At 39.9% G+C, this 10432-nt stretch overlaps 1 long non-coding RNA gene across 1 annotated transcript; it reads left to right on the top strand.

Moving 5' to 3' along the window:
* The first annotated feature begins 161 nt into the window (after positions 1-161).
* Positions 162-6208, top strand: LOC121019247 (uncharacterized). Its single transcript, XR_005785509.1, has 2 exons — positions 162-394; positions 5286-6208. It is a non-coding gene; the product is annotated as an uncharacterized LOC121019247 (long non-coding RNA).
* The last annotated feature ends 4224 nt before the right edge of the window (positions 6209-10432 follow it).

Genomic DNA, 10432 nt, shown 5'->3' with positions numbered 1-10432 from the left:
TTCTTCTTCTTCTTCTTCTTCTTCTTCTTCTTCTTCTTCTTCTTCTTTTTAATTTGAGAGAGAGAGAGAAAGAGAGATAGAGCACGCTTGCGAGCCAAGGAAATGGTCAGAGAGAAAGAGAGAGAATCTTAAGCAGGCTCCATGCTCAGCACAGTACCTGATGCAGGGCTTGATCCCACGATCCTGGGATCATGACCTGAGCCAAAATCAAGAGTCGAACACTCAACCAACTGAGCCACTTCTTGGTCTCTTCCCTGTGCTGCTCTAACATGGAAGGATGTCTCCAGAGGAAGAGGGCACAGAATATCAGATTTGCCCAAATGAGATTCCTCTCTCTAGAAGACTGGCCTTTTATGTCCTACCTGCTTTGGTAGTTCTGGGTGACTACAAACAGGTATGTTTTCATAGTTTATTTTAGTGGGAGGATCATTGAGATGCTGAAAAGGGCATTTTATGAAATCCAACTCCCAATGAATAGCTCTTAAACCTAGAATGGAGCAATATGTCCTTAAGATGAAAAATAATGCAAATTATATTGAATAATACTAGAGTAGGGTCCTCAGTGTTGTATTGGGAAAGAAGATGCTTCGATATTACCTGTGTAGCTAACAAAGCACAGTCACCTGGATCCCCCCCCCTCAGACGTAATGAACCAAAACCTGTGAAGGTTGGAGGGGATGGGTTAAGAACACTGAAGTAGACACATTTTCATTAAAGACAAGAATGCCATTTGTAAGGGCAAAACATTAAACATTGTTCTGAAAGTTCTAAATAGTGTAATAAAAATAAGAAAATAAATCAAAGGTAGAGATATTGGTTGAAATATTTTCAGACGATAGATTATCTACCTAGGAAAGAAAAACTTCAAACTAATGAGTTTAAGATGACTAGATAATGTGTGTATAATATGTATGTGTACATAATAAAATGTTTATATTTCCTATACGTCAGTAATGAGTTGGAAAATATAACAAAAATGTATGGGGCACCAGGATGGCTTAGTCAGTTAAGCGTCTGACTTTGGCTCAGGTCATGATCTCAAGGTGTGTGAGTTCAAGGCCCGATAGGGCTCTGTGCTGACAGCTCAGAGCCTGGAGCCTGCTTGGGATTCTGTGTCTCCCTCTCTCTCTGCCCCTCCCCCGCTCACACTCTGTCTGTCTGTCTGTCTGTCTCTCTCTCTCTCTCTCTCTCTCAAAAATAAATAAGCATTAAAAAGGAAATATGACAAAAATGTTAATGTAGTAGCAAATAGGGGTGCCTGGGTGACTGAGTCAGTCAAGCATTCGACTTCACCTTAGGTTGTGGTCTCTCAGTTTGTGGGTTCAAGCCCCTTGTAGGGCTCGCTGCTGTCAGCGTGGGGCCCGCTTGGGATCCTGTGTCCCCCGTCTTTGCCCCTCCCCTGCATGTTCTCTCTTCCTCTCAAAAATAAAATAAACATTTAAAAAATACATACACAGATAGTAGCAAATAAAAATACAAAAACCTAGTTAAGAAAAACAGAACTGTGCAGGACCTATATGATGAAATCTTGCTGATGTTATTGAGGAAGATAAAGAAAGTTTTGAATAGGTGGAAAGACATAAGTGGAAAGTCCAACAGTATAAAGATATAAACAGTATATAAATTAGTATAAAATTCAGTGTAATTCCAGTTAGGATCTCAAATTTTTTAGGGGGGATTTGGTGAAAGAATTTCACAAAATGGTTTTAAAGTTTTTCTGGAAGAACAAATAAACAGTAATAACCAAGAAATATTTGAAAGAGAGTAACAATGCAATATTTATTTCTGCATATATTAAAACCTAGAGCTGAATGAAATAAGTCATACAGAGAAAGACAGATACCATATGTTTTCAGTCTTATGTGGATCCTGAGAAACTTAACAGAAGACCATGGGGAGGGGAAGGAAAAAAAAAAAAATTAAAGAGGGAGAGAGCCAAACCATAAGAGACTCTTAAAAACTGAGAATAAACTGAGGGTTGATGGGGGGTGGGAGGGAGGGGTGGGTGGGTGATGGGCATTGAGGAGGGCATCTGTTGGGAGGAGCACTGGGTGTTGTATGGAAACCAATTTGACAATAAATTTCATATTAAAAAAAAACGCCACTGGTTTAAATTTAAAAAACAAAAACATAAAAAACCCCTAGAGCTGTATTTGAAATGGTGAGATACAGGGATGCCTGGGTGGCTCAGTTGGTTGTGCATCTGGCTCTTGATTTTAACTCAGGTCATAATCCTGTAGTCATGGATTGAGCCCCGCATCAGGAGTGTGGGCCCTGCTCGAGATTCTCTCCCTCTGCCTCTCTCCCACACTTGCACACTCTCTCTCTTTCTCGAAAAAGAACGAACAAACAAATAAAGTGGTGAGGTGCTAACGCAGAAATAAGTAGGCAGATAAAGGAAGAAAGCAGAGTGCAGAAAGAGAACATTTCAAATCACGGAGATGGTGTTGACTGGTTTGTAAGTGATATTGACTAGTTAACAAATAGTGTTGGGTAGTAGCTCTTGGGGGAACAGAGAAGACAGGAAAGTCTGAACCTATCTCAGTTTATATTAGAATAGATTTCAGCAGGATTCAGTAGAAGTTTCAGTATAAGATACGAAGTAACAAAAGCGTCAGAATAAAATGTAGGTGAATATTTACATAATTATGAGTTGAGGAATGATTTCTTTAAACATGGCCCAAAGGGACATACCATGAAGGGTAAGGCAGATATTTTTATGTCGGAAGTTAAAACTTTATCGGAGTAGTGTTTATCTTGGGAGGATTATTGACTGTGAGAAGTTACATGAAAATCTGATTTGGGTATGGTTACGTGGGTGTAAAGACTCACTGCACACTTAAAATTCACTTGTCTGTATGTGTGTTATTCTTCAATTAAAAAAAATTTAAGTAAAACTTCTGGTTGGAAAATACCAAGAAAATAATTTTTGAAAAAATGATAAACTAAGAATAAATATTTGCAACATTCACAATATACAAAAGGTTAATTAATATCTCTAATATGTAGTTATTGTAAATCAATAAGAAAAGATTAAACACCCTAATAACAATTAAAAATGCACAAAACCTAATACATATTGACAATAAACAAGAAAAGATGTGTGGCTCATTGATAACCAAATAAATGTGAATTTAAACCCAAGATAGCATTATTTTTTACCTATTAGATTGCAAAGATTAAAAGGTTTGATGCTCTTTAGCTAGGTTGTAAGGAAATGAGCACTCTTGGGGCACCTGGGTGGCTCAGTTGGTTAAGCGTCTGACTTTGGCTCAGGTCATGATCTCACAGTCTGTGAGTTCAAGCCCTGCGTCGGGCTCTGTGCTGACAGCTCGGAGCCTGGAGCCTGCTTCGGATTCTGTGTCCCCCTCTCCCTCTGCCCTTCCACTGCTCACACTCTGTCTCTCTCTCAAAAGTGAATAAACATTAAAAAAATAAAAAAAAAAATAAAAAAAAGGAAATGAGCATTCTTGTACTTGAGTGGGAGAATAAATTGCAATTACTTTCTGGAGGTCTGGCTTAGCAAAATGATTTATTTTTTATTTTATTTATTTTTTTAATTTACATTCAAGTTAGTATATAGTGCAACAATGATTTCAGGAGTAGATTCCTTAGTGCCCCTCACCCATTTAGCCCATCTCCCTTCCCACAACCTTCCAGCAACCCTCTGTTTGTTCTAAATATTTATGAGTCTCTTGTGTTTTGTCCCCCTCCCTGTTTTTATATTATTTTTGTTTCCCTTCCCTTATGTTCATCTGTTTTGTATCTTAAAGTCCTCATATGAGTGAAGTCATATGATATTTGTCTTTCTCCGACTAATTTCGCTTAGCATAATACTCTCTAGTTCCATCCACGTGGTTGCAAATGGCAAGATTTCATTCTTTTTGATTGCCGACTAATACTCCATTGTATCTATGTACCACATCTTCTTTATCCATTCATCCATCGATGGACATTTGGGCTCTTTCCATACTTTGGCTATTGTTGATAGTGCTGCTATAAACATTGAGGTGCGTGTGTCCCTTCGAAACAACATACCTGTATCCCTTGGATAAATACCTAGTAGTGCAATTGCTGGGTCGTAGGGTAGTTCTATTTTCAGTTTTTTGAGGAACCCGCATACTGTTTTCCAGAGTGGCTGCACCAGCTTGCGTTGCCACCAACAATGCAAAAGAGATGCTCTCTCTCTGGATCCTTGCCAACATCTGTTGTTGCCTGAGTGGTTAATGTTAGCCATTCTGACAGGAGTGAGGTGATATCTCATTGTGGTTTTGATTTGTATTTCCATGATGATGAGTGATGTTGAGCAGCAAAATGATTTATAATTAAAATGTGCATTCTACTTGACCAAGAAATTTCTCCTTTTGGAATGATCCAAGGAGATAACCCCACAGATACACAAGCATAAGTAAAAACATACTTATTGCAGTATTGTTTATAATAATGACAGATTGGAAACTAGTTAGTTAGATAGCCAGTCAGAAAAGGACTGGTTCAAGAAATACATTGAAATATATACAGCCAGTAAAATAGATGTTGCTGAAAATATATATACCTATGGACACAGAAAAAAGAAATTCCAAGACATCGTGTTAGGTAATAAAAGTGGGATTTGCTTATTTCTTCATGTAACAGATATTTATTGAGTGCCCACATATGTCAGGCCTTCCTCTAGTCACAAGGGATACAGCAGTGAGAGAAAAAAAGTAAAAGCAATTACTGCCTTCCTGGATCTAATATTCTAGTGGCAAATGAAAAATAATAAAAACTGAAATAAATTATGTAGTTATAAAGCAGCATGTACAGTACAATAGCATTTTTCTAAATGTGTATTTGTATTGAAAATGTCTGCAAAGAGTTTAATTCATAGTGGCTTTCTGCATGGTGGGGATTTTCATTTTCCACTTCATACTTTTTTTCCCCTGAAATGTTTTGAGTGAGTATTCCTTTTTATTTTTTTTTAATTTTTTTTTCAACGTTTATTTATTTTGGGGACAGAGAGAGACAGAGCATGAACGGGCGAGGGGCAGAGAGAGAGGGAGACACAGAATCGGAAACAGGCTCCAGGCTCTGAGCCATCAGCCCAGAGCCCGACGCGGGGCTCGAACTCACAGACCGTGAGATCGTGACCTGGCTGAAGTCGGACGCTTAACCGACTGCGCCACCCAGGCGCCCCGAGTATTCCTTTTTAATCAGAAGAAAAGAAATGAATTTCTAGTTTGACAAAAAGAAAATGGCAAAAGAGTGTCTGAATAAATTATATTTGCTATTTGCTTCCCCACAAGAAATGAAAAGATCAACAACTCCCAAGTGGAAGAAACTTTTTGACATTAGAAAGAAGTGCTCAGTTACATATCAAAGCCACAGTGATATGGACCAACATTGCTGCTGGGAATGCAAAATGGGTACAGCCGTTGTGGAAGGTTGTTTGGAAGTTTCTTACAAAACTAAACACACCCTCACTGTATCATCCTGCAGTCACACAACTTGGTATACAAATGGGTTGAAAATTCATGTCTATACAAATACCTGCTCAAGGATGTTTGGAACAGCTTTAAACTTGGAAGCATCTAAGATGTCCTCCAGTGGGTGATTGGATAAATAAACTTGTGTGTCCATCCAGACAGTGGGGCTGTTATTCCTTACTAAAGATAAATGAGCTATCAAACCATAAAAAGACATGAAGCAACCTTGAATGCATATGATTAAGTGAAAAAAGCCAATCTAAAAAAGATTCACAAAAATAAAATAAAAAATCAAAAGGCTACATAGTGTGTGATGCCAACTATATGACATTCTGGAAAATCAAAACTATGGAGACAATGAAACAATCAGTGACTGCCAGGAGTTGGAGTAGGTGAATAGGCATGAATGGCTGGAACACAGAGGATTTTTAGGACAGCAAAACTATTCTGTATGACACTGTAATGATGGATACATGTCATCAGACATTTGTCAAAACCTATGAAAGGCACAGCATCAAAAGTGAACTCTAATATAAACTATGGTCTTTGGGCAATAATAACATGTCAGTGTATGGTCATCAATTGTAACAAATGTATCAATCTGGTTGGGGATGTTGACAGTGGGGGAGGCTATGTGTGTGGAGGGGTAGGGCATATATGGTAAATCAATGTACTTTCTGCTCAATTTTTCTGTAAGCCTAAAACTACTCCCCAAAATAAATAAATATTTGTTATTATTATTATTATTATTATTTGGAAGACACAAGAGATATCACCTCACACCCATTAGGATGGCTGCTATGAAAAAATGTGGAGAAATCGGAACACTTGTACACTGTTGGTGGGAATGTAAAGTGGTGTAGCTGCTGTGGTACACACTGTGGTTGTTCCTAAAACAAACAAAATAGAATTACCATGTGATCCAGCAATGCCACTTCTGGATATATGCCCCAAAGAATTGAAAGCAGTGTCTTGAGGAGGTATTTGTACATTCATGTTCATAGCAGCATTACTCACAGTAGACAAGAGGTAAAGATAAACCAAGTGTCCTTCAATGGATGAATGAATGAATAAATGTGATATGTACATGCAATGGAATATTACTCGGCCTTAAAAAGGAAGGAAATTCAGACCCATGCTCCAACATGGATGAACCTTGAGGACATTATGGGAAGTAAAATGAGCCAGTCACAAAACGACAAATACTGTATGATACCACTTACATCAGATACCCAGGGTCGTCAAAGTCACATGAACAGAAAATAGAAGGGTGGTTGCCAGAGACTAGAGAAAGTTGTTGTTTCATGGGTACAGAGCTTTATTTTTGCAAGATGAAAACGTCGTGGACATCATTTGCACAGTAAAGTGAATATACTTAACATTACTAAACTGTACACTTAAAAATGGTTAAGATGGTACACTTTATGTTATGTATAGTTTATCACAACTAAAAATAAAATAATGAATTAAAAAAAAAAACAAAAGAAGCACCCAGCTTTCCTGAGAATGTTATGAAATACAGACAACAAAAAGAAAAGATATCTGATTAAAGAAACACCAATAAGGTGCATGCTGCCAGACAAAATCAAAAGGCAAATGTTAAACTGGAAGGAAGATACATATTTGCAACCGATGGGATAGGCTAAAGGCTAATCGTAATCACTGATGAAATGTACCAAGAACTCTTATAACTCAAGAAGATTAAAGTGAACCATCCAATGGAAAAATAGACAGACATGAACCAGCCATTCTCAGAAAGACCAAAAAAGAAAAAAGTTAATAAATGCCACATGGGTTCATTGTCATTAGTTATTAAAAATTTTTACATTTTAATTTTAGAACAAGAAGGTGCCAGGGCACCTGGCTGGATCAGTCGGTAGAGCATGCCACTCTTGATCTCAGGGTTGGGAGTTCAAAACCCCACATTGGGCATAGAACCTACTTAAAAAAATAAAAAATAAAACAAGAAGGTGCTAAGTTTCTCCTTTTGGATTGGGAAAAATGTGAAAGATGGTTCTTTAGGGCACAAGGAGATCCAGAGAGGCTCAGCTGGACAACTATCCACTAACGCAAACAAGATGCAAACATCTATTTCCAATTTTTCTTTAAAAAAGAAAAAAACATTGTATTACTTTTATAAGCAGGCGGGAAAACAATTCTAAGCTGAAGAGTCATAGGAAGATTAGCATGTTTCCAAATGTAATAAACAAATATAATGGACCAAAAAAATAATTGAAAAACATCATTGATACTCAGTGTCTGGTGTGTGAAGAAGAAAGTGGTCTCAGACACTCTTGGCAGGAGTGTAAACTTGTCCAACCTTTTCAGAAAAAAGTTTGGCAGTTTCCACCAATATTTCAAATGTTCTTGTCTAATCAAATAATTCTGCTTTAAGAAAATCATCATATAGATACACACACACATGAAAGCACATAAAGTTTTATTAATTTCGGCGATGTTTATGTAAGTAAGAAATTGGAAATGACCCAAGAGCCCATCAATAGGATATGTTTAAATAATTTATAATATATCCCTACTGCAGAAAACTATGCCAACATTTAAAAAATTACCTGAACTGATTTGGAAAGACATCCAAGAATATTAAGAGAACATGGCAAGTTTCAGAACAATTGTAAAGGGGCACCTGGGTGGCTCAGTCGGTTGAACCTCCGGCCTTGGCTGGGGTCATGGTCTCCCAGTTTGTGAGTTCAAGCCCCACATCAGGATCACTGCTTCAGAGCAGAGCCCGCCTCTGATCTTCTGTCCTCCTCTCTCTCTGCCCCCACCCTCAAAAAAATAAAAAATAAAAACAAAAATTAAACAATTTTCTTAAAGAATAGTTGTAAAAACATGTTATAATTCTATTTTTATGAAGTAATATAAAAATATAGAAAAATCTAAAAAAAATTAGCAGGAATACACATCATACTGTTAACTGTGGTCATCTCTGATTCAGGTCTGAGATTGCAGGAGATGTTTACTTTCTAAAATACACATTTTTGTACTCTTGAGGTTTTTTGCATTGATTTTTGAAACGAGGGGTAAAAAACAAATCTTCAGGGTGGGTTTCCTCATACTACAAAAAATTGAGTACCTCCAGTACCTGGTCTAGCCTCCTGCCTCCCATACCCCTCCTTCTCTCAATCAAAGTCAAGGCAGACTGCACCTCCCTAAGAACTTTCTAAGAGCTTCAATTTATTCAGATAGCATTCCTTTGTGATCTCTGGGCTCTTTGGACCCTGAATCACAACAAACCCCTTTGGATCATAGACTCTTTATTGTTTATCAGCCGACTGTGCCAACAAGGTGTGAATGTCTGGCCTCAGTGCTAAATGCTTAGAAGGAAACAGAGCCAACCCTGACACTGCAAAGGGAAACGATGCCCCCTTTAGATTCCTGATCAGGGTGAGAGAGACTACTGCCCTGTCCCCACCCAAGGAGGGAAACTCGGAAGAGGAGCTCACGACCTGGGCATTAGCTCTCAGCTGCCTCGGCCAGTGAGGACTGACAGCACTCTGTCCCTGCTGGACAGCTCCCACTTTATCCGCTGCCTTGCATGCCCCATCCTCTAGTGAGGGCTTTTCCAGGAACCTGAAAGGCTCAGGAAAACTTCCCATGGGGCCTGGAGTTTAGACTTCACACTAAGCACTCAGTTTAATTGTCAAAAGATAAGTATACCTCATGATGGCTACAGTGTCCCTTCTCCACAGGGGACAATCACAAGCCCTCAAGTCAACCCTTCCCTAACCTATCCTCTGGGTTGTTTTTTTTTGTTGTTGTTTTGTTTTGTTTTTTTTTGCCCTCCGTATCTACACTTCTGTTAATCCTCAGTTAATGAGGAAGACAGACCTGCATCAGGCCATTGCACCAGGTCACCCAAACCATGTAGAACTCCCATACGATGTCCCCAGAGTGGGTGCAGTTGTGCCCGTCTGTATAGCTAAAAGCTGAAGGAAAATGCCATTCATAACTGGAAGAGAAATCCTGTGTGCCCTGCTCACCTGCTGCCCACCCCCCACAAGCTCCTTAGTCTTGGGCTGAGTCACCAGGTGGGGGTGGGGGAATGTTCCCGGGGATGCCTTAAGCAGGTATTTGATGCACGCTTCTTCTGATGAAGGGTAGGTATCCTGGGCACCCCAGAGTTTCTGATTCCATCCATTTGGGTGAAGCATGAGAATGTGCATTTGTAATGGATTACCCAGTCATGCTGGCACTGCCCTCCAGTCAGGCTGGGGCACTTGGGAATCACTGGGTTTGAAGATGGGGCAGAATCAGGAAGCTGTGTCAGGACCAGAGCCTGAAGCAGAGGGGGGCCAGCAAGGGTGGGAGGGAGGCAGCAGAGCTGAGGGACATCTCCGAGGGGAGGGCCACTGGGAAGGGACCCCAGTTGGCTGCAGAGCATGAGGTGGGGTGTCTAGACTGACTTGGGGTCTCTTGCCTGAAGGACCAAAGGGGAAGATTGTGAGGTAGGGAACCCAGGAGGCAGAGTAGCGTGAAGGGAGGGGATAGGGGTTCAGGTTTGGAGGGTCATCTGGGTGGAGATGTCCAATAGGCACTTGGTCATTTCAGTCTGGATTAGACATCAGGTGTGAGGACTGTGGGAATATGGGAGCAGAGGGTACTTGGGACAGAGCTGATGGCTGGTAATGTAGGCAATGAAACAGCTATCCAGGGAGAGTACATGAGTTATGAAAAGAAGAGCAAGAACCGCAGGACTGTGGAAACTTCTACAAGCCTGTGAGTCTTATCAGGTGTGTTAAGACAGCTCCCTTGGTCTGTAATTCCCCAACTTTAGGGACCAACAGAGGAAATCCAGCAAGGTAAGGGAAACGATAGGGGACGGTGAAGTTCCAGAGGTGGCTGAAGGTATCCGGGGACACCCAGGTTGACTCAGCCCAGGATTCAGTAGCTCGTGTGATGGGCAGGGGATAAGGAGGGCACACGGGATATCTTTCTGGATGGCATTT

Source organism: Herpailurus yagouaroundi, unplaced genomic scaffold (assembly GCF_014898765.1).
Source record: "Herpailurus yagouaroundi ecotype Mexico unplaced genomic scaffold, PumYag 221, whole genome shotgun sequence".
Lineage (NCBI taxonomy): Eukaryota > Metazoa > Chordata > Mammalia > Carnivora > Felidae > Herpailurus > Herpailurus yagouaroundi.
The sequence above is the reverse complement of the archived record's forward strand: the minus strand, read 5'-3'. Positions and strand labels throughout refer to the sequence as shown.